Source organism: Manis pentadactyla, chromosome 3 (genome assembly GCF_030020395.1).
Source record: "Manis pentadactyla isolate mManPen7 chromosome 3, mManPen7.hap1, whole genome shotgun sequence".
Taxonomy (NCBI): domain Eukaryota; kingdom Metazoa; phylum Chordata; class Mammalia; order Pholidota; family Manidae; genus Manis; species Manis pentadactyla.
Window position 1 is genome coordinate 81710068 of NC_080021.1, and position 23257 is coordinate 81733324.

A 23257-nucleotide genomic window follows, 5' to 3' on the forward strand; every position below is an offset into this window, starting at 1 on the left:
GTAGGAGGAGCCAGGCTGCATCCATAGAGACTGCATTAGGAGGATGGTTTTACTCAATACATATTTTCTTTCCTTTTTTATTTTGACAATTATTTAAGATCTTTATTAACAGATGCTTCCCATTTTTTGACTTTCTTGAAAAAATCACGTTGTAAACTTTTATTACAAATCAAAAATGAGGTTCTTAAAAATCTCAACTTGACCAGATATGAAACAATTTAAAAACCTTTAAAGGTCTGTTGAGAAAAAAGGTCTATTTTTGAAAACCCCATTTGTTATTACCCAAAAGAGACATCTTTAAGGTAAAAATAATAAAAACTCCATGCTGCATAGATATTGCAGATAGTTCTGGCTGTCTGGTCAATGGGCAAAAAAAACAAGCTCCAATCTTTTGTTCATTTCTTATTGCAGGAATTTCATATGCATTTCTTCTTGTTGGATGACTAAACCGGATGATGGAAGGGGTGGTAAGTCAGCATTTCCTCAGGCCCGCTGCTCGGCCTCCAAGCGGATGAAATCTCAGCTGGTGGATCGGCTGCTTTTGTCTCCTTGCCGTCTGGTGGCTTAGCTTAGGGTTTTCTGGGCGTCTGCGGCAGTAATTGAAGTTGCAGATGTAGGGACGTTGAGGCGCCTGCAGACCTCGGGTTTCCTCTCCTTGACTTTCCTCATCCTCTTCATTGCTGTCCTCTGTAGGCCAGCATTGGCGAGGGGGACCCCGGCAGAATCGTTGCCTGTAACCGCTCCCCCCCATACATATTCTGTCTCACTGGCCTACCTTGCTCTCCCGTCCCCTGGTCGTCAGCCTCCTGCACCACCTCTCCCTGCACAGAAGGGCTGGGATACTGTGGTCCACGCTTATAGTGTCTCCGTGTGTAGTAGGTGGTCCCCGTGGCCTGCGGAGGGGAGTACTGTGGGGCCCGGCCTTCAGGAGCACCCCCATCCTTCACACTTTCCCCACTCACACTATTCTGGTAATTCTGCAGGGACTGCGTGCAGACCTGCCCCCGTGGATAGTGTCTTTAATGGTTATTAGGGTCTGCGGCTCATTTACCGCCTTGCGCTGGAACTCCACCGGCCGGGAACACGTGCTGCCTCCACACCCTTTTCTCCTTCCCAACATCAGATTCTGCAGGCTCTCCATCCCCGACACTGCGAAGGGACTTCCTGGGGTTATTCTTTATGGCAGTCGTGTACAAATACATCTTACATCGTGTCTTTCGTGTTGATGAAACCGCATGTTTCTTACACTGAACCATTTTACTGTTCCCCAAAACTTTGTTGCGGTGACCTCCTTGTCCCCAACGTGAGGCGCCGCCAAAGTGAGGCCGTCAGGGCCACTGCTGCCAGCGGCTTGGTGTCAGCAGTGCCGGGTGAGGGAGGCAGCTGCCGGGTCTCCGCCTCGCGGCACAGGGCTGGCAGTGATAGTTCGGGGGCAACTGCGGCAGGTGCGGCCCCTGCCTTGGGGTGACGGTTACCAGGCCGCGGCGGTGGGGCTGCTCTGGGCTCCCTGGGTCCACTCTCCGCTCCCGCTACCGATCAAACTGCACCCTCACATTTTAAGTTGCAAACAGCAGGCTCTGCGACAGCTTCAGTTGTGAACATATTCCAGGCCACTTAGATTAGAAACTACCAGAAATTCCCTTTTGGACCTTTAGAGTGTGGTTCAAAAAAGTCCCTCTTTGTTACAGATAGAACTTAAGGTATTGGTTTGGTGCAGCCTGGGGAAAACTGCTCTAAAACAGATAATAATAAGGATAAAATTTTTAAATCCACTCAACCATATTGATCCTCTGGCTTTATGATCTCATTTTTAGATTCTCATTTTAACATTGCCTACAGACATTATTCCTATGTATTACTCATTCAGCATTAGTATTATTCACGGTTTTTCTGAACAAGGGTGATAACATCCTCTAGTAACCAAGAAACTCGGATAAAGTGCCCATCCATGGGCTGGCTCTCTCAGGATGGCTGGACTGAAATCCAGGATGGAGTGAATAAAAATCAGTAACATCACTGAAGAAAAGTTAGTGTGCACGCTCTCTCTTCTCTTAAATTTATTTTCTCTTAGTTTGAGTTTTGAGGAAATAATGATACATAAATTTCTAATTGATAGAAGATCAAACCCTCCAAATAACTTGCTGCTCGTTGGCAAGGTTTGAGAAATTGGTTGAAATACACTCTACTTTTCTTGTGGGTCCTTGTAGTCTTGTTGCAATTGCAGTAGAATGTCTACGGACAACTCCAGTAGCCTTTGTTTCTCCCGCTGACCTGTTTGAAGACATTCTGCAGGACTGTGCTGCTTCTCTAGCTGACCGTGGAAGGACTGTGTGATGGCTGTGACAGCGCAGCCCTTTGGTGATTATGGTGCCTGGCATTGTGCTAAGTGCTTTGTATATGTTACCTCCTTTTAAGTCCATAGCCATCTGATAAGGTGGGTTATAAACATCATTTTTATTTCTTTATTGCAAAGAAAGCCAAGACTCAGGTGTGGATAAATAACCTGCTTCCAGGACATACAGCCAGCAAGCAATGGAGCCCAGGGTTAAGCCAAGGTCCATCCCTTCAGTCAATATTTGTACCATCACTGATCAAGTGAGCAAAGCATCCTGCCTCCAAGACTTGTGTCCCTGACTCAGTGACTTCAGGGGCACTTTTCTCAGTTAGTAGCAAGTTTAGGCAGAAAAAGCAGCATGGCAATTGTGTGGGGAGTGATGGCAGTCCAGGTGCTGTGTGGCTGCCGGTCTGAGGTAGTGACAGCTGAGCAGAGGTGGAACAAGGTAAACAGAGGGTCACTGGTCTCCTCTGTCCATATGCACGCACAGCTGAAATTGTCCCACTGCTACAACAGCATACTAGAGTCCTCAATTTATTCTGACGTGGGACTGAGTTGTCTGGGTGAGTTCATTAAACTGAGAAAGGTTACTTGGATTTCAGTCAATATTAAGGTTCCAGAGTCCAAACATCCATCTGAGAATACTCCATATATAAAGCTTTCAATGTAAAACATTTCATCTGTACTGTATGTAGTAACATTTTAAGTTATGTGATTAGTTTAAGTAAATTTTGTTATGAACATCATGCAGCTACACATTTCATGTAGTTAGTGCACTACAGTTGTACCTCCTTTCTTCGAGGAAACTGTCCTGTTTCCTAGAGTTTAATAGCCTCCTTTTGTCTTCTGCTTCATTTTCTAGTACACCTTGTCAGTTTTTCCCCCCAAATGTTCCCACCTTCCTGCCTTTGCCTCTGAGTATTAACAGATACTCATCCCTGCCACCTTCCTGGAGCTCTATATCCCTGGGTCATTTCTGGGCCAGTCAGTCTCTAAGCTTCTCAGCAGCAGCTGTGCTGGGACTTCACATCACCATAAAGCTAGAGCCTCCCTGAGCTGCTCCTTGGAGCCAGTGGGGGAGGCCCCCTCTTTTCTTGGATTCCTGTAACTTTTCTCCCATTTTACAATGCACATTCTCCATAAGTCTTCTGAGTAAAGCACCTGGCAAGTGTATTTTTGAATCCCTGCATGCCTGAATGGTGTCTTTATTTTATCCTTGTGCTTGTAGCAGGATTGCCAGGGCATAAAACTGTAGGTTAAAAAGCATTTTCCCTCAACTTTAAAGACATGGCACCATTGTTCTCTGGAACTGAATGCTGCTTATAGGAACTGCAGTACCATTCTGGTTCCTGTATGTGTCCTTGTTTTTCTCCAAAAGTTTTTTAAGATCTGCTTATTCTGATGATCTGAAATTTCACAGTGACGTGACTCACTGTGGATTTTTTCTATATTGGTTTCTTTATTCTCTGGACTGCTGTTTTCTTCCATCCAACCAACTTTTTAGTGTTATTTCTTAAATAATTTCTCTTCTGCCATGTTCTCTGTTCTCCCAGAATGTTTTTACTTGAATATTGGACTTCCTGGATGGGTCCTCTCATTTTTATCATCTTTTCTTTCCTGTTTTCTAACTTCTGTTTTCTGTGCTTCTTTCCAGATTTCTTTGATGTTCCTTCAAATCCTCCTATGGAATCTTTATTTTGACAAAATATTTCATTCTGAATCCTTATTTTTGCCTTGTTATTTTTTTAAGACATTTGGTTTTTATTTGAGGGCTGCAATAGCTTCACTTATTTCTCTAGATGATTTCCTAGGCCTTTTGAAGTTTTCTTCAAATTTCCTTTGAATATCTTATGTTCTTTCTTTTTTTGTTGTTGGATTATTTAGGTCTCTGGCTTTCATGTTAGAGGCTGGGCTGCCCATTAACACTTAAAAGGAAGTTACTGAGAATCAAGTTGGGGTGTCAGTGTGTGCAGGTGAGAATCTCAGATGGCAGGAGGCACTGTGTGGAATCATGCTGAGCCACCTTTCTCCAAACTGGAACCCCTAAACTTTAGTAGGTGCTCCCTTATCCCACCCCAGCACACACACGCACCCCTTCTTCAGAGGGAAAATAATTCCTACCTGGAAAGCATCCCGTATCCACGGCCGGCACCGTGAGAGCATGGCAGAGGAAGCCGACTGAGGACTCCACCACTCAGCTCTGTCATTTTAACTCAGTCCTGCTTTCGGTCCCTTCCTGGGAGTCCCGTGGGTGCCGGCAGAGGTGGGTGGGGGCTTGCTTCAGTGCCGTGTCATAGTCAGGGCCTCAGGGGCCCACCAGTGCTGTTGGAGTTTCACAGGCTCCCTACTTTCAGCTTCGGTTTTCACCCCTCCTTGGGGCCACGCTGCCCCTTTGGTGGAGTGGTACCAGGAAAACCCACTCGCTTTTCCCCAGGGTCTTCCTGCAGACCCTTAGTGTACAACCTCCACTGTCCCCTTACTTAGCTCCTGCTCTGCCCTCTGCTCTGTGTGTCTCTGCTCTTCCTGCCCTTTTTGTTGTTTTATTCTCCTGTTAACCTTTAGGGTTTGAGGAATGACAGATCATCAAAGAAGTCACACTACTGTTTGAACCAGAAGTAACATTTGGGGTTTTTTTGCACTTTATATATATTTCATATTATTCAAATTATAGCAGCTAGTCTAGTTAACTAATGCTTTCCATATGATGCTTCCACCTTTAGAAACTATTGTGCAGAAAATGCTCAAGTCTGTAACACGTGAACATGGTACAATAAAGACTTTATACTTTATACAGATAGTAACTGTAAATTATTTAATTAGCATGACTTATGCTTTATAAAGATTAATTGAGAAAGAATTTGTCAGCTGTACCAGACTTGCTTTCATAGCTGTCCCAACTGTAGATGCTGAGATACAGTTTCTTGCCATACAGACTTCCTTTAAAAGACAGAATAAAAACAGGTTTCTAAGTTAATTAATAGTGTTTGTGACAGGGATTCAGTTTTGTTCTATTTATACAGAGAATGTGTTTTTCTGATTCTTTACAAATGAGGAGGACATGATATCCATACAAGAAAAAGGTCTTTTTAATTTTATGTGTTCTTCTATATCTCTGCTAATCTGCCTTACTTTATTTCTTTTTTATCTATTTTAGCTGCTGCTTCAGGGTGGGGGGCCCTGGTTTTTTTAATAAGCGTGTCAGCTTGGAGAAAGTACCAATGGAAGCATTCAGCCCTAAAAGGGAAGAACAGGTTCCCAGGTAACATCTTCTTGGCCACTAGGTTTAATCAGTAGGATTTGTGTCTGTTCTACAGATTGGAGGCCACACCTATGCTGGCAGACCCTTCATTACTGGCTTAATTGATACTCAGTCAACCACAGTGAAATGAATTGTACTAGATGTGTCTCTTAAGTCCCTTCTGATTACGAAATATGCCTATGAACTCCTCAGCTTCCTTGATAACAGAGCGTTAGTGGATCTTGGCCAAGAGGAGTTCTAATGGATCCGTTCTTCTACCAGAAAAATTTCATCCTCATAGCTGAATAGATCTAACAGACGAAGTTAAATAAAGATTGGAATTCCATATTACACTGCACACATAACTTTTTCATTAGATCTTTTTATTATCTTTGCTTGCTATCTTTAAATCCTAGCAATCCAGAAGTAGCCTGCACCCTAAGGCCGTGTTTAAAGGGAGGCAGAAGACAAGAAACTGGCCTGGTGCATTGTTGAGACCTCCAGAGGATAAGAAGACCTCCCTTTTTGCATCACTAATTCTAGAACAGATGTGCATATTTACAAAGAACCTAAACTTGCAAAGCGTATGTTTTTAAAACTTTGCCAATCCCCTTACACACACCTCTATTAAGAAGTCAGTTCTACTCCGAATCCTTTTTCCTTCATTCTGATTTTTTCTTTTTAATTTCTTACCAAGACAGGTTTAAAGTACTTTAATTTGGAGTAGGAAATCATTGAAATCTAGAATTGTTCTGTTTGAATTATATGGAAGTTTTACATGAAAACATTTTTGCGAAATGATTTCAAAGAACACTAGGAATGAATTAAATTTCTTTTGTTTCTAATCTCATCTTTTCATACACTTTCAGCTCAGTACCTTCATCGGCATTAGTAAGTTCATATAATAGTGCAATATTGTCTTCAGTACTATTTAAATAACATTTTCCCATTCATGCCACATTCTGAACCATAATGAGGGAAAAACACTTTTTTTTTCAAAGCAAAGTTTCATTTTAGAATTTTGAAGCAATTCAGTAAATGTACTTCCATCTTTCTGACTTTGAGGCCAAAGTTTATGCCTTAGGTTGTTTTCTCAATATTAAAATATGGCAAATCTTAATACCTACTTCTCCATATAAAATGACTTATAATCTGACAGACATGTTAGGTTCTATTTTAACTTAACTTATGTTATTTTTTAAATATTTTGAAATTATAGATTCATAGGAGTTACAAAGATAACAGAGAGGTTATCTCTGGTGACACATACTGTCGCCAGTCCCCCTGCCATCATTATGTCTTACATAATTATAGTACAGTATTAAAGCCAGGAAATTGACATTGGTACAATGTGTGTATAGTTCTGTCATTTTATCATGTGCAGTTTCATATAACCACCAACAATCAAGATACTGTTCCATATCACGAAGATCCACCTTTTCCATATCCCTTTACACACATCCTAACACCCGACAACCGTTTATGTGTTCTCCATCTCTGTAACTGTGTAATTTTGAGAATGTTATGTAAATGGAATAATACACTATGTGACATTTGGATATTGGCCTTCTTCACTCAGCATAATGCCTTTGATATACATCCAACCTGTTGCATGTATTCTTAGTTCCTTTTCATTGCTGAGTAGCATTCCATGGTGTGGGATGCTACTCAGCAATGTTTATTTAGCAGTTTATTAAGGGACATTGTGGCCTTTTCTGGTGTTTGACTATTACAAATAAATCTGCTATAAACAAAAATGCTGAAACTATAAAACTCTGATGAAAGAAATCAAACAAGATCTAAATAAATGGGGAGACATACCATGTTAATGAACTGGAAAACTCAGTATAGTAAAGATGTCAGCTTTCCCCAGATTGCTAGGCAGGTTTAATACAATGTCTCTCAAAATCCCAGAAATACCTTTTTGTAGATAAAGTTTATGTTTTCATGCACTTATTTTTTACAAGAATACCTAGAATTTCCATGTGTTTTGAAAATGGTGAATTGACCGGAAAAATGACATTCCAGCAATACCAAATACTTCCAATATTTTCAACTAGAAATGATGCCCTTGCTGTAAAAATTAAGTACATACATTTTATAGCCAGGCTTCATGCTGATATAATAAGTACCTTCTGTCCTTTGACCCAACCACCCTATGAGGAAGGTGCTGCTGTTATCCCCATTTAACACATGGGAAAATGGAAGCACATAGAGGGAATTTACTTGCCCTCAGTCACAAAACTAGAAGATAAAGAAGCAAAATTTAAAAACAGATCAACTTTTGTTGGAAGTGTGCTGGGCATTCAGTGTTCTCCGCTCCACTAGGGGTCTTGCTGTCTTCTCTGGGTTCAGCAGGGAATTCACACCAAGTGCTGTCTCAGATAATCCTTCTTTTAGAAAATCATTGTAATTCTTAACATCACCACATGATCTGGTTCCCTGCAACTCGGCTGTGTCATGAGTGTTCCCCCCGTCTGCCCCCAGGGTCCAGTCCTAACTGAAGAGCTGAACTGAGGGATAAGATTGTCCAGCTGTAAGGCAGCATTTGGTAAATACTTTCTAGAATAACTCTATTTTGAATTTATATTTAAAAGTGCCTTTCCCGAATGTCAGAAGGATGACCATAGAAGTATTTTGCCCTACAAGTGGGGGAAGTGGATTTTGGAATGACACATCATTTTCTTAGGTGTCAGGGGAAGTAGGTATCTATATATTTGAAATTCTAGTGTTTATTATAATATTTGAGAAAGCTGACATTGAAAAACAGAATTTAAATATTGGGTAGTTCTTTGTCCAAAGAGTAGAAGTGGACAACTGAAATATTTTCTAAGCTAGATCATAGATTTTTAAATATAGTTTCTTTTTTCCAGTGTCTCCGTAAGATAAATTTAATTTTAATGGTCAATTGTAGCTTGATAAAAGGAGTAATTTAGTTCCATATGTGTATAGATATAGATATATAGATACAGGCTTCATTATTTGAAATGTTTTTCAGATATACTTGTAAACAGAGGAAGGCTGTAACTTCCTTGATTCCAGAAACAATTGGAGAGATCTAAAGGGCCTTACTAAGTAAAATAGATGAATGTTTAAAAGCCTTTGTCTATCTTTAAAGCTATCAAACAAAAGAGAAAAATCCAATCGTCTATCTCTAGAAATCAATAAAGAAAAAAGAACATCACTGAAGAGTTAGATTTCCTCTAAGCTAATGGAGGGGGAAGTTATAAGTATCAAAATGTTCATTTGGAGACATAGACATTGCATCCAAAGCGGTTTCTGGCAGTATCTCTCACTTTGGAGCCAGTGACCTCCTGCAGGCATTCCAGGTCCTGACTGTAGCATTTAATGACTCAATTTCTAAACTGCAGTTGCTGGCTGAATGTTTTCTAAAGAATTTGGGATGACATGATCTCGAAAATAAGCTGACACGTTACACGCAATTATAACACTACTGTTAGCACAGTTTATTAAAAGTAACCGTTTAGATTCTGATAACATCAGGGGCTGCCTCTGACGTCCAGTATCAACCACCCCTTCCTTGCCCCTGTAAATTGTCCCCTATCCCAATAAATGGCTCCTAATGGTGATTTCCTTGGTCAGCGCATACACTCACGGGGCAGTTTCAGAGTCTGCACACTTTTTAGAGGACTCTACACAGTCTCTGTATAGAAACATGCTGATAAGAAGCGTGGGGATTTGGGGCCAGAAAGGAGGTAAGAATGAAGCATGGCGTAGATGCGGAACTACTTGAACAACGCAAAGAGGAAAGTAGTGAGTGTCCCAAAGCACAGCGAGGTCTCCGAGGTTGTAGCCTGTGAGATATCAGCTTCCTCTCTGCCCCCCCACGTTCTTCCAGCCCCTTGGCTCATCCCTTCCTCTTCTTTACTGTCTATTTCTTGGGAGACTTAATCCATTTATCAAAAATGTTCTTGCCACTTTTTTAGTCTGTTCTACCCCATGATTCTTTGGTGCTTGTTACAGCTTATCTTCAACCTTTCCTTTTGTCTCCATGTTTCCTCTGTCCTTATGTTCCTGTCTTCCTGCTTTGCACATAGTAGATTAAACCTAGGCAGTGAGAAAGTCTCAAAGAAACACAGAACTTACTGGAAAAGACCTTAATTCATCTGCCACATCCTGCCACCCATTATAGAAATCTCCTCTAGAATTTCTCAGGTGGTAAGCTTACCTTTCCACAAACCCTTCCCAGGATAAAAAGTTCACTCTTTACAAAGGAGCTAATTCCAGTTTGGGACAGTGTTTAACTGATGAAAAATTCTTCCTTAAATCAGTCTGTAAATTGCCTCTACAGTTATGACATTCATCTGATGGTATTTTCTCCTGCTTATTAAAGAAAAGCAGTGGTAACATGTATTGCCCCCATGCTGAGACACTCCTAGTGTCATCCCAGAGCACAGGTGAGAAGAGACTCAAGGTCCCGGTGCTACAGGGTGGAGCCAGCTAGCTGCCTTTCCCCTGCCTTGCCACTGGGATGGTCATGAGTTAGTATTTGCTCACCGTACATCTGGGCGCTCCCCTGCTTTTTCCCCCCAGCTGTGCACTCTCACCACTTTACTCTGCATTGTGCAGGCTGCTCACTGCCAAGTTGTGAACGCCACACTGTGTCTGTCCCATTCACGGCAGTCTCTCCAGCACCCGGACAGTACCTAGCACATGGCAGGCACTTGATTGGTATTTGCCAAATGATTGAATTCCCTCCTTCGTTATTATGCACTCTACCAGTTCTTAGCAGTTTTCCTCCCAGGATCTCTGACTCTCTGTTGGTAAGCTTTAAATTCACAGAAGCAATACGTTCTTGCTGTGTCTTTACAGGAGATAAAATTATAATTCAGCAGCTGATTTGCTTTTGGTGGAAGGAGACGCAAATGGAGAGTTGCTGCTCCATGCCACTATTAGGTTTCACCTCTGAGACGGTTTATAATCTGTACTGAAAGGTGACTGCTGACTGACTGGGATCTAGGAACGTGCCCACAGCAAGATCACTGGTTTTCTTTACCTCTGCATATTGGCCAGGAGCTCTCTGCCCCATGCCCACTCTCAGGCTCCAAGGGGCATCATAGGTACAGCCCCAACCCCAGGGTGCTCTCCCCTGCTGTTTCTTTAGCACTTTTACCATTTAAAAAGGTCCTCTGATATCCCAGGCCAGCTCTGCAGAGTCCCACACGATGCTCTGACACCTGTTAGCCATTTTGGGACACTTGTGTCAAAGTTTATGGTTGCCAGCACAGTAGTTGAAGCCTCTCTCCCACCTCGTGTAGTTTTCTCTAGGTATCATTCCTATCAACATAAAAATAAGCTGTCATTTGTAGTGGCCCAAAGGAGAAAACCTTCTCTTGATCCTGCTTACCCCGCCAGCCATCACCTCATCTCAGAACTCCTGAAACAAGCTGCCAGCACACACCGCCCCAGTGTCTATCTTCTTTTCTCTCCTGATGCCCCGCCCATCACTTTACCAGAACTCTTCTTATTGAAGTCAACAGTGATTCCCACCATGCCAAATCCTTGTTCTCCTTTTCTTTTTAGCACCTGTACTTACTATACTGCAGAGCCTATTTCTTTCTCTTATTTATTGCCATGTTTGTGAGCTCCATATATCGCTCCTCATCTTCACTGACTTGCATGCAGATGTTAGTAAACATCTCTGAAGGAACCAGCACACTCCTGGCGCTGCCTGCATTCGGCGTCTGTCTGTTTGAACTTGCTTGAACATGTCCCTCTAGGGGTCCTTTCCTTACGGGCAGGGGGATTAGAGGAAGCTGTCTTTGTGTTCTTGGGTGGGTCTCTGTCTGAAGGACTCGAGCCCTTCTGCAGGCAAGCCCAGGGGTGGGCTCAGGCTTTGCCACCAAGGGGTCTGGTTTGTACCTAATCAGGTGATGACCAGATTGTTATTTTCCTTAGCAAGATCTTAGGATAATTCCTTTCTACTGAAGAGCGTGTAGTGCAATGTTGAGCCCCTTAGAGAATCTTAAAAACAAAGAGCTTTTATCTTCACTGCCCCAGATTGGAATTCTGGGGTCTATTTTTTATGTTTTATGAATGCCTTCTCCTCACAAATCCTTCAGAACACCTTCCTGCCTCCTCCTTGTCCTGTCTGCCCTCCAGCTCAGCAGGTAGGGCTAACTATGGTGGCGACCTGTGGTTGGCACACAGTTCAGAGACACACAGTTTGTTAGGAGAGCAGCTGAGGCCTGGCATCATGGGCGTGGTGGGCAGTGAGGAGAGTACCAGCCAGTGGGCTTTCCTCTCTTCCCTCCTGCTCATGTCCAGAGCCAGCGACTCTTCACTCCCGTAGCCACAGGGGTTGCCATGACTGTTCAGGGCAGCATAAGAGCACATGTTTAGAATACAACACACCTGAGGTTCACAGCAAGTTCCTTCAGCTGACCAGCTTCAGGCAAGTCATTTAAACCTTCCAAGCCTTAGTTTTCCCACCTGCTAAATGGAAAAAATGATACTTGTCAGCAAGGCTGAGAAGTGCAAGGTGTCCATCCCACCTGGTGAGGTCTGGCAGAGCAAAGATACCCCATAAATGAGTGCTACTGTATTTCTCTCTTTAGACTTCAGTGACTGCAGCCAGAATCAAAACCTCAAGACATCATGAAGCACTAAACGTCAGCACCACCTTTTGCCACAGGCAAAATAATTCTTTCTTCTTAAAAAAATAGTAGAAAAGTCCATTTCTCACCAAACAAACAATAAATGATAGAGGACTAAAAATAAAAACTATTTCTAAAAACCAACTCCCTTTTTTCACTGTGGATGAATCATTTTTCTTTGTAAGCAGGAATGAGAAACTTTAAATTAATCAAGATAGAGCCAGATAGTGTCTTTTAAGGTGCAAGCATGAAGGAATGGAGTAAAAAAGCACATTAAAGGCAGAGTTTTCAGATCTAATGAAAGATTTGTTTTATCCATCCAACAATGTCTGTCCGTCCAGCAAAGTATGTATCCGATTACTTTTAATACAGCTTTTACATTGTCATAACCCTTAAGAGAGCCTGCTAAGTGAGCTGGCTTTTGGTTGTTTGATTGTTTGGTAGGTGAGTGGTTTGGCAACAGGAATAGGAATAGGAAGCCCTTTTTGATAGTTTTGGCTTTTTACTCTTTTACATTCAGACAAAGACATTTCGTGAATGGGACATGTATCAGACAAGGGTCCCTGCAAGAGATTCTGAACTCTGCTGTCCACAGCACCCAGTCCTGTGCTGGGTGGGCCAGAGCCCAGCAGTCTGCCCTCTGGTGTCCATGGTACAGGGGCAACGGCAGGACCAGGAAAGAGCCAGGGAGGCAGAACCCAGCTCAAAATGAAAGGTCAGAATAGGCTTCCCACTGGGTTTGGGGACGCTCTTCAGCTAGGAGGGCTCTGGTCAACGCCTGGCAGGGAAGGGCTGGAGGATTCCCGGGCAGAAGCAGAAGATGGAGGCAGGCATCAGAGACCGTCTGGGAGGAGGGGCGTGGTGGCAGGTAAGGGCGGATGGGCGGGAGAGGAAGTACCTCTATAGTGTCTCCCCACTCCTGACCCTGCTGCTGCCTCCGAACACAGCCAGACCAGGCTGCCTAGAGAACCCACAGTACAGCCTCTGCCTGCTGCTTTAGTCCCAGGGAGTCAGAAGCAGAGCTGGAATGGGCCTGGGCAAAGTGGAGGGAACTTAATTAAGTCATTCCTGAGCTCCTTGTCACTTGGACCCAAAAATAATACTTCAAGTGCAAATTGTGGTGAAGCCTTACCTTGTACTATTCGAGGCTTGAAAATGATGTAGGGAAGATGTGTTAAGTGCTAAAGATTAAAATATGTGCTGCAAAAATAGGTGTCTCTCAACTTAATGTCTTATTTGGAAAATAATTGTTTGTCCCACAAGTCAGTCTGAATCCTTAGAAGTGAAAAAATACTGTTTGTCTTTTCTGAGTACACTTGAAGCAAAGAACTAGTTGTTCTAACAACCTCTGTACTAAGAGCTATTCAAGAAATGGAAAATAATTCTAGGTGTTCCTTTGGCAAATGAGATCAACAGTATTTCTTTTTTTAAAAGTCAACCTATTGTTTGGCTTTAAAAATTCTACCTCATCTTGATTTCCCTTTGCACCATATTTGTGTTCTAAGCACAGTTCTGTGCTAATGTTCAGTAAGTTGTGAATAAATAGTTTCTGTGCATTCCCACGTACCAGGCTCCAATCAAAAGGAGACAGTCTGAGCATTGTTTCCAATTTATAAACCATGTATTACATGTTTCACTTCCCCAGTTGTCTATCTGGTGTCTTCACTGAGCCTTTACAACATAAAGAAATATGCTTGATAGTCTGCTGAGGATTTAGTATATTAGTGCAACTCAGTGCACACTGTACTGAGGGCCAATTGTGCATTGTAGGAGATTTAGTGAGATAGCAATACAAAGTGTATGGCCCTTGCTCTCTGAATTCTCAGTGTAGTAAGATGGACAAAAGAAGATGTTGCTTGTTCTTTTTAATAACTCTCTCATAATTTTCATCAAAGTTCAGCTAACTGATCTGCAGCCAGTAACATCAAGAAAGAAAATTAAATTAGTCAAATTCAATTCATAAACATTTTACCTTCTCTGCCTGTGCATGTAAACTTAGCAAGTAGCATGGTTATTTGATATAATACAAAGTTAAATGGATTTCTTTTCCTCCTCCACCTTCTGGGGAAAACTGGTCCTAAGCAGTGAATGGCCAAAAGAGTAGATGTTAGGAACTAAACTGTAATTAGTGAGGGTTCCTGAGCCATATTATTTAAATATAAAACATTTTTAGAAGATAATGCGTGGATTTTTAAGAGCTAGAGCGACAGTGTGATGTGGTGAAATGGACCGAGGGATACATATGCAGACCTGGGTGTGGAGCCCACAGATAGTAGCCAAGTATCTTAGACATCCTTCTTAATGTCTTTGGATATCAGTTTACTCATATCCAAAATGGGGATAATAACACTTGCTTTACAGATGTGACTGGATTGAATTTAAAAACCTTTAAAATGCCTTAGTACAGTTCTGGGGACATCATATGTGGTTAATAAGAAATGGTCATTATGAACAGGCTATTTATTTAATTGAAGCATACCTGATAATCCAATATTATATTGGTTTCAGTGATCCACAATTATATACATTTCTAAATGCTCATCCTGGTTAAGTGTAGTTACCATCTGTCACCTACAAAGGTGTTAAAATAGTATTGACTATGTTCCCTATGACTTTTAGGCATAATTAATGTGCAGTTCGCCTAGTACATTGACAGTAAACTTGGTCCACTCCCCAAAATATGCTGCTCTATTTTTTTTCCTTCAAGTGGAAATGCCACACAACTCCAATTTAACATAGTTTAGTATTTATTTCAGAGTAAATATCCTTTGCCTCCAGGGGGTTCACTAGAAGCTATAAATATTTTCATAAATAAAGGTTCTATCTATATATCTCCACCCTTAATCTTTCTTACTGTATCCGTGGGCTGCGGATGCCACAGAGTACACGTTTACCCAGATAAAGGAAAAAGCAGTATGCAAGGCAGATGCTCAAAGTCAGGGTTGGTGGGAGAACTGAATGCGGGTGCCCCGATCTGCACAGCCTAGATTCTGGTCAGGGCTCTCCAGTTGCCACCAACAATTACTTATCTCCTGTTTATCAGGGGGATCAGACAGCATCATCAGGGGGAACTGTGGGGACGATGAGATCGTGAGTGTGAGCCCAGCACAGTGTCTCCGTGAACTCCAGGAATTGCTACTAGAGTTCACGGTCCTTCTGTCCACTGAGATGTTATTGCTGCCACTAGAAGGTGCTCCTGGTGGCCTGATGGGAGGACCCAGCTAGCTCTTAGACCCACATTAAGTAGCAAGTCGGTAGTGTGAGGCCAGTGATGGAGTGTACAAGTCTGTAAAAAAGGACAGTGCCCTCTTGAACTCCACATTTGTTTAAAGGTTGGCCATGGCCTCACACTATCTCACAGCTGAACATAACACCACATAGAGCTCCCTCCAGGAGAAGACAGAAGTGGATGTCCTCCTGGATTTTCAGTGGGATTCTAGTGGTCCTGCATAATTACTGGTAGTTATTTTCATCAAGTAAGCCATTGTATTTCCCAGTGACTTCTGGTACTGGCTGTGCATCAAGTTCTGTAATCTCAGGTAAAAGGTAGGTTCCCCAATATTGAAACAAGTTCGTGATCCTCTTAGGGTAATACTTTACCTTCAGTGAAAGAAGAATGTGGAACCGGAAATGTGATTGTACTTTTCTGATTCTCTGTTTCATTTTATTGTCTTAAGTAGACAAAGATATTTTAAAAGAAACCCATAATACTGTTTCATAATGGATTTACTTACAAATGAAAATGAAGCATGTAAACAAGTTTCTGAATGACCTTGGAGGGTGACATTAAAGAATCCATCGTGGACTGAGATTTGACCTCCTGTTTTTGTCTTACCAACTTTAGGTTTGATTTCATTTTTAATAATGGCCGTATTATTTACTCTAGCTGGTTTCACTCACATAACTGTTTGCTTTGAAAATTGAAACCACATATTTTCTTTGTAACTCAAATAAAAATGGGGTCACACAAATGGCCTCTTAGAAACTACATAGTCAGCCCACATTGACAGAAATAGCACGCACATTATGACTTGAGAGCAAATGAATCATTTTAAGACAAAAGATCATTCAGTTACTATAAAACTTGAAATCTAATGATGGTGATTATCAGTGCCAAGTTGTGGGCACTGGGGACAAAATTAATAACAGCTCACATTTACTGAATAAACATGGTGCCTGTTTCCATGCTGAGCACTTCTGATATGTTATCTCATAGAATTCTTGCATCAGTCCCACAAAATACAGGAATTACCACTGTTCCCTAAGTGAGGAAACTGAGGCACGCCAAGCTTGAGTGACTTGCCCAGGGTCAGAGAGCTCTAAGTAGCCAAGCTACAGAGTAAGCACAGTTGACCTTGACCCCAGGACCTCGTTCTGAATGAGGAGGGGCATGGAGTCAACTGGCCAACTAATAGAAAGCCTAAGGTGTACTGTGCAAACGCTTTTTTATTTTCTTCTGACCTGGATTCATTGGGAGTGAACAGGAGGTGACTCTGCCCTAAGAAGTCACTCTGCTGAAGTCTCCTCTGCTTCCTGGGCTGGCATCTCAGACAGGACCATAGCCTCTTCAGTTCGTCTTAAAAAACTGAAAGTCCTCAGGTCAGTTCCAGGCCTCAGAGAGGCCAGTCCAGCATCGTGAACATACCTCCATCCTCTGGTCCAGTTTAGATGAGCTTCTCCCTCGCCCAGCTCAGGCCTGGGTTAGTTCGGAAACCTTTGTGGAGAAGGGGCCTCAGTCAACACTGTGGGTTTTTCCTTCCTGCCTTGCACACTCACATTTATTTGGCATCACTCTTCCCTGCGGGTGTATGCATGTGTAAGTAAGCAGGCACGGTGTTCAGGGGGAGAGGGCAGTTGCCATCCATGGCTCCACACCTGGAATCTGGTGTCCCAGGCACAGGGGACTTCAGAGCTGGCTCTTTGCAGGAGCTTTTGGGTTCCCTGGGGGCAGCCGCATCTCTCCCACCACTAGGGGTGCTCACAGCCTGACCCCCTGAAAGGCTGTTGGCTTCTTTTGTGGTGGTTACATTTAAGATGACCCCAGACCACCTTTCTTTTCTCCAGGTTCACCTGTGGGCCTAGAAAACTCTCACCCTTGTACTCACAGAAACACAGCCTCCTCTTTCCTGGGTCCTGTGGTTGGAGAGTCCATGCAGATTGGGCCTTTAGTCTCCATGCTCCTCAGCTTCATGAGACCCAAGCTGGACTCTCTGGATGGGCCTCATCCTATTTGAGATGAGGGTAGGCACACTGGCCAGTGTCCTTCATCACAGCTCTAAGCAAAGAGCTTGAGACTGCCCTGGTGCTCTCCTGAGGCAGAGGTGTCTCCCATTCCCACTGCAGTCTTTCTTTGCCCACCTGACATCATTCCAAAGCTCTGTGGCTGACAAACTGGACCCCTGCCCCTTCCCTGCAGACCTGCTCAGTTCACAGAGCCACCTGCAGAGTGTTGCCACAACAGCACGAACTCAGTTGCCAGAGTCATTTTCACACATGTATCAAAGAGCCTGTGCAATTTTTGCACTGCCTTACCTGTGTCTCAGCACACGATATGCAAGCCAGAGGGGTGGACGTTATTCCTGGTCCATACCCGTACCTCCGTTAGGAGGAAAGAGCTGGCCTCTCGGGCCTCATGACACTCACTCCAACATTTGTTTCTGTCCTGTGTTTGTACAGAATGGGTCTGTCAAAAATATCAGAGCTTAAAAGGGTTGCTGAAAAAGTGGGGAAATGGTTTACTCAACATGTGGAAAATTAAAGCAGAAGAATGGAAACCTAGGGCAAGGATTGTTTATGAAATAACATTTGGAGACCTACTCTTGCCAACTAAAAGAATAAGCTAAAAAAATGACTAGGATACTGGAATCAAAAGTTTTAATGTCATTAGGAGAAGTCTGTGGTTTCCAAGAACACACAAAGTGATGGTGGTATTGGCAAGGACTTTATCTCATTTATAGCTTGGAGCTGATTGCTGATGGCAACACGGAGGTCAGAAAAAGGAAGATTCAGTCATCAGAATTATAGACTGTGTGGGATTTCACCAGGGCATAAGGACGAAGGAGGCACGTCATTCGATAAATGAAAAAACAAAACAGGTCCTGCAAAGGTGGTGGTTTTGACTTACCAGATGGTGGGCCTCTTCTTAGTTTCTGTTCATTTGATCATGTGCAAATTCAGACTGTTTCTGATACACGCTTTTTGTTCCTCCCCCATTTAGTTTTGTTTACTTGAGCTATTCTCCTTTATGTTTGCATTCTTCACAAGTTATTCTCACAGTATAAAAGAGGTTAATAAAAGGGACCATGCGCTTGGAAGGGAAGGAAAAGGAAGGTCTTTGGAAAACATGACTTACTAATGAAAGTGGATAAATTAATGTCTTCCCATGGCATGGCTGCTGCTTTTAGCCCACAGAGCTAAGCATTATTTATGAATATGTTTTGCTTCTAAGTACAATTTTTTGTGACAATCACAATATTGTTAACTGTTTGTGACATATATTAAGGAGATGACAAGTTCTGTCAACCCTGTTGGTTAAGAAACCTCTCAAGCAGAGGTAAGGGCAGATACACAAATGCACATGGCCAGCGTGGAGGGGCTGCCCTAGCTCTGGCTCAAAGGAGGAAGGGGTAGGGGATTAGACTGGAGCGTGTACACCTCTCAGTAGTCACACTGAAAGCCCACATCTTCCTCACCACACCTTCACCCTGCACATCCAGCCAGTCTCAAACTCCAGCCATGCACCTGTTACACATCTCTCAAAATTGTTCACCTTCTCTCCATCCCCAAAGACACCCTGCTCATAAGTGTAACATGAATGAGAAGTGTCTTTGTGTCCTTGTTTAACCTCAGATCCCCAAAGAGGTAGGCTCTGTTATCATCCCCATTTTAGAGATGGCAAACCCAAGGCCCGGGAAGGTGGCGTAACCTGCCCCAGGCTGTGCAGCCATTCTGGGCAGGGGCAGAGCCTGGGTCAGACCCAGTGCAGTGCTGTCATGGACGAGCACCCCAGAGCCTGCTCCATCTCCCCTCCCCGGACAGCTCCCACTGGCCTCTGCAGCCACTCCTGCGCCCTGTCTGTGGCCGGGAGGATTTCTTAAAAATACAAGTCTGATCCTGTCACTGATGCTTCATCACTCCAGTGCGCTCCCATTACTCTACATAAAGCCCAAAGCCCATCTGCCCCTCCAGTCACCCAGTGTGTCTCTCCCTACTGTCCCCCTGGCTCTCTGTACCTGTCTTCCACGATCTTTTGTTTCTTGAATGTGCTGTGAATTCAGTAAAGAGCTGCTTTGATGACTGATGGCCAGACTCCCATGCCTTTACCCCAGTTCCCTCCCCTCCCCCTTCTTACTGCTGAGAAGAGGTCTGTGGGGAAGCCCCTTTGTGACAGTCCTGCCATGTTTATCATCACCGCTATTAATATTCATCATCTGCATTTTGAATCTTTTTTTCTAAATTGTCACGACTTCCCTGTTTCTTTACATCTTACAAATAATTGCTCAATTAGAAGGTACTAATCGACTGGTTGAACACAGCCCTTAACTCAGTAAGCCCTCATAGTTTGAATGCATTTCCCTTACATTTGTAAAGAACTCGAAAGTTAACATAGTCATGTTAAACTGCATTTTTAATTGAATGACAGGAATGTTTTTCTGTTCTTAAATGGGAAAAACCAAGAATGTAGTTAGGAGAGTGACCCCTAGTCAAGTTGGAAAATCACGCCCCAGTCAGCTAAGCACAGATTATTACAAAAATTCAAAAAGCAATGTGGGACAGTTTCGTTCATATTGCAAATGTTTTGTGATCTGACACACTGGGAAACTAGAAGAATCGGTTCTTGGAGAACGCTTACTAATCTCAAAGGTAAATAAATTGCTTCTTTGGCTTTTGCCTCCAAGAATATGTGAACTGAAGACACTATCACCTCACCAAGTTCATCACATTCATTTTCATAGATAAGATCAAGACACCAAGATGGGAAGTGACTTAGAGCTGAGTTAGTCAGACTCCCTCTTTAAAACAATATTACCGCCTTTTTTTTTCTGCCATAACACATTTGAGAAATAACCAGCTTTCACTTACCTAAGGAAGTTTCTTGGGTGAATCAGAGTTTGTGTTCAATCCCAGAGTCTTTGTCCCAACTTCAGTGCTGCTTCCTACTTAAAATTTAAAGACTAATTCTCTCTTCCCTTTTACTTACCAGAGGCACTTGGCCCATAGTATTTTATAATACTGAATTTTAAAATTGGGAGAGTTTAGGCACACATCTGAATTTGCTGCCTCAACAGCGAACCCCCATTTCCCATGGCAGTCTTTAGTTGGAGGCCTCTTCACACGGGTCACTATCCCCCATTATCTGCCTGACCTCAGAGATGTGGAAGCACGTGTTATCTGGATTACAGGAACTTCGGCTTTAAGCATTTTTCATATATGTATATATTGAGGCTCATTTTGCATCCCTAACTGCCTCCAGAGTTGCTGTGCCCTTAGACCCAGCACACTGGGTTTCCCCAACATTACACATCAGCAGAGAGTCCTGGTCTTCACCTAACTGCTGGCAGATTTGAAGTTAGTATGACCAGCTTCCTAGGCAGCACCTGGGATCTGAGAGAAACACCAAATCTAGGACCCCACCCCAAAGACTGAATCAGACCCTGAGGAGATGCAGAGGCACACTGATTGTTTGAGAAGATGGCTAGAGTGAGTGAGAGTCATCATTTCTTCATCCCTGTGCCCTCTGTCCCCAGCTGAGGCCTCCCTGTGCAGACCAGGACTCCCACACAGATAACATGACCCCTCTACAAGCAGTCTCCTTTGGGAAGGAGCTGGCAGGGCTCTGCCCCACAGTCACCTCCAGAGCAGATTGCTGTTGAGTTCCTGTCTGTCCTCATCTGGCAGACCATTTTGTACCTCAGCTCTGCCAAGTTTTATTCTCCAGTCCATTTTGTACCTTCATGAAATTTTCAAAAGGATATTAAACAGGACAAAACGTAGCCAGAATGGTTTGTGAATGGAATTTTTCTCTTGCTGTCAGGCTTGGGTTGCCTCTCCTTAGCCATAAACCAGGGACCAAGCAAGATTGTATCATTGCTCTTGTTTATGAAACTGCCTCTGAGATCTAATTTTCCTTCCCTGAAAGAAGGTGAAGAGGAACTAGAAGCCCCTCCCAGCCTGCTCCCATCAGAGCCTGACTGTACCTGAGTGACCTCTCCAGGTATCAAGGATCTGTGGCAGTGAGACAGGGACCATGGGGTGTAGTCAGAGTGCATCAGGGCCTCTGGAAAAAGCAAGGCAGGATATTTACAGTCAGAGCAATGTAACTACATGCAAGGAAACCTCCTACCAAAACTCCATGTTAAACATTAAGCTGTAGAGTCATTCTTCAGTAAGATCAGTTAATATTTCCCAGATAAAAAAGAGTAGCACATGTTTTTATTACACTGATCTTTTGTAATCATGCGTAGGATTCACTTTAGCATGCTAAAAGGCCCAGGCCTATGTGCTGTCTTTCCTTCAGATCTGATGAGGTAATTTTGCAAACTGGGCAACTGGTTTAGCATGCAGACCCAGCTGTAGACAGCATGGTGAAAGGCAGGAAGGATTCCACCCTGGGGATGGGATTGCATTTTAACACCCAGGAAGTTGGGAAGTGAGATTCTTGACTTAACTCTTTAGCAAACAATACCTCAGCCTACCTTGGGGGCTGGTCAGGCTGCCTTGTTTCATGTGCTCCTAGACTGGGATGCTGGTATCTCAGGGAGAAATCATCAGATCAGGAAGTTGCTTGTGTTAAGTCTAAATATTCAGGGACCACTTAACAAGTCCATACCCCTAAGCTTTTTTTCACATTCCCAAAGATCCTCAACTGCCTGTAAAACCCCTGGACAATGCACCACCATGGGCTCTCTTGTCCCCTCCTGGCAGAGCCAGAAGTTCTGTCCTCTCCCTGTATCTCTCAGTAAAAGCCTCTTCCTGGCCCTCCTACCTTGGGTGTTTGCAAAAGTCATTCTTCCACTCTGCAGACAAGAACTCCGGCATCAGCAGGGCTGCATTGGCAGAGGGTCCTGTGCCCCACTTCATGGTTATCACATTTATAACATCGAGACACAGCCTCAGCTTTCTGGCTGTCCTGGAGTGTCATTTACGACTTGACTGGTGTTCTTGAATGTACCTGGTCTGCATCATAGCAAAGTCTACACCACAAAGCTCTGAGACTCCACAGCTCTGTCCCAGGCAACAGTGTTTAAACACTGCAAAGTAAAAGAGCAGAAGTTCCAGATTATGAAAGCATTAAGAGAAGGAGCAGCCTAAGCTTCCTTAATTATTTTTGAAGTAGGATTAGTTTGCTGGCTAAAACAGGTACAAAACATTGAGTATGCCTTATTATTATCCTGAGGCATCCCACCAGTTTCTATAGCTTTTTCTCTTGCTTTTGATTCTTTTCCAAGATGGTGCATTTTTTTCTCCCCAAAAAGTTTAAGTTAAAACTTTTAAAGTCTGAACATACCATTTCTAAATATCATCAGCATGCTGAAAATTATTAGGTAAATTGAGAGTGACAGAGGAAAGAGGGAGGGGAGAGACAGAAAGAAAAAGGAAAAAAGGGTAAAGTGGTTACAAATAATTGCTATTTTTCTAACAGTGCTTTCACACTCGCCTGTGTCTAATAACTACTTCTGAAGGTTGGATGGTGTAGAGCAAATGGGGGAGTCTGTAGGAGCCATCCTGAGGGTTTCTGCCTCTGCTTACTCGTTTTCACTACTTTTTCATGAAGAAAGGAAGCAGGGTGGATTGGATGAGCTTTCTGAAGAATACTTACTAGAAGATAGACTGGTATTCCTTAATGATTTTGATTTAGTGTCCCAAACACTGCCAGAGCCCAGCTTAAAAGACAGGGCACACTGGAAAGTGAGGTCCTAACGGCTTGAAACTAGAAGAAAAGGCAGTCGGGCAGGCCAGCATGAGCTTGAATGCTGGGCACAGGGTATGATAGCTGTAGCTCAATCGTTCAAAGATCTGGGGAATGTCATGCAAGCACCTCATATCACAGAAGAGGGGACGAGGGTC

At 43.1% G+C, this 23257-nt stretch overlaps 1 protein-coding gene and 1 pseudogene across 12 annotated transcripts in view; one reads left to right on the top strand and one right to left on the bottom strand.

Moving 5' to 3' along the window:
* The window catches only part of FAM110B (family with sequence similarity 110 member B), a 169273-nt gene that overhangs the window by 142283 nt on the left and 3733 nt on the right, over positions 1 to 23257 (top strand). For 4 of the 12 annotated variants that reach the window (XM_057498075.1, XM_057498074.1, XM_057498070.1 and 1 more), the window contains one exon: positions 412 to 467. The exons of 6 other annotated variants lie outside the window; for them this stretch is intronic. The gene's annotated coding sequence lies outside the window, so the exon portion shown is untranslated. Of the gene's footprint in view, positions 1 to 411; positions 468 to 5489; positions 5595 to 10635; positions 10655 to 23257 lie in introns of those variants that run through there. 2 more of the 12 variants (XM_057498073.1, XM_057498077.1) reach the window with 2 other exon arrangements.
* Positions 444 to 10098, bottom strand: LOC130683082 (Y-box-binding protein 1-like; annotated as a pseudogene).